This window comes from Schistocerca nitens, chromosome 9 (genome assembly GCF_023898315.1).
Source record: "Schistocerca nitens isolate TAMUIC-IGC-003100 chromosome 9, iqSchNite1.1, whole genome shotgun sequence".
Lineage (NCBI taxonomy): Eukaryota > Metazoa > Arthropoda > Insecta > Orthoptera > Acrididae > Schistocerca > Schistocerca nitens.
Genome location: NC_064622.1, coordinates 66,745,640 through 66,747,251, shown reverse-complemented (window position 1 = coordinate 66,747,251; position 1,612 = coordinate 66,745,640).

The window sequence follows — 1,612 nt, the reverse complement described above, 5'->3', positions numbered from 1 at the left end:
CTCTCCGGGGGCCGGGTTCCACCGCCTCCTTCAGGAGGACTTAGCTGCAGATCAGCCTATGGCACCGGGCTGTATTGGTACTTTCTCCCCATGGTCGCCCATGCCACACCAACTTTTCCAATGGGGAAGGCGTGTTATGCTGGAGCCACGGTAGCCCCTGAAGACCGGCAACCCGAATTACACCACAGAGGTTGAGGTTGTCTATGTCCAAGGCATACCAAAAGCACCATGGTAAACACTGGCTATTTACATACAAAATAATGGAAACAGACATTCTGAGCACTACTTCCTGCAGGGGGAGCTCGAGCCACGGCCTGCAGGAAGTATCATTACACCAAAACCTGATTGGCTGGAGACAGCTATTTAGGGGCTAGAACCAACCGTGAAGTTCAGTTCACTCCAGATGCCGACCTTGTGTACTTCGACCGCTGACGATTACGTCTTCGTCTCTGAATTGGACTCTTACTAGTGTGTGTGTGTGTGTTACCATGAACCTATGTGGAAAATTAGAAGTGAAGTTTTGTTTTCCTCAATTGGGAGACTTTGACTGGCATCGCTATTATTACCTTTCGTTTGTTGTTCCAACCTTGTGAACTTACATAAATAAAAGTTGTGTTTGTGAAAAATTGCGAATTGTCTGTCACAACAAGATCCAATGTGTTATAAAAATTTAAACAATGTTTGTTCGATGTTTCCAAAACCATTACATAAAAAGGTGTCCTGTCCAATATCCTGTGTATGATATATGTTACGGTATATGTACTGAAAAAGAGATTTATATGGACAAATAAATAAATAAATAAAGGTTATTACAATTTCGAATGCGGAATAATGTGGGTGAAGGCAAGTATTACTGGTCCCTCAAATATGATACCAGCCACCGAGTGCTTTCATAGATCATCTACCTCAGGTGCAATAGTGACTGAACATTTCAGAGAAAACTTGGAGAATACCATGAATGTATGCTATTTCCTGATGACATTGATGTAATAGGGAGAGGTTTCAACGTCTCAACTACAGAATCATAAAACCATGATATCAAAAGAGATACAGTGATGCATGTGGGAGTCTTCTGAACATCATTTCTGAAAAACTGCTTCAAGCAATTTGTTAACAAACCAGTTCGTGAGTACAACATCATAGATCTCTTAGTAACTATCAGACGAGAACTTTTAGAATTGCTGAAGTTAGAGGAAGGAAACAGAGTCCACTAGGCTATTATAACATCAGCGATGGCAGGTATTATGAGGGGTCTCACTCACTCACTCACTCACATGTGACTTCCATGGGCTTCCTGCCTCGTTTTATTGCAGGTTAAATGTTGCTGCTGTTCCTGCTTCTAACTTGGGTTGAATTTTGATGCCTCTCAGTGATGGTTGCTTTCTGTTGTTGTCACATTGTCTTTCTTCTCCCTTTTTGCTGTGTGGCAGGACTAGTCACACAACAGGTCCAGACATCTCATGTCTTGTCGCCAGTACATTTGGTTGCCCATTGCACTGATGAGTCAGCTCCCGCTCTGCTGCATAGAATCTTCTTGCAAATTGCTGGAATCTATCTTCGTGTGTCGGAATTCTGGCGGGAAGGTGCAGCGTCAGCCTAAGCCCTTTTTCTG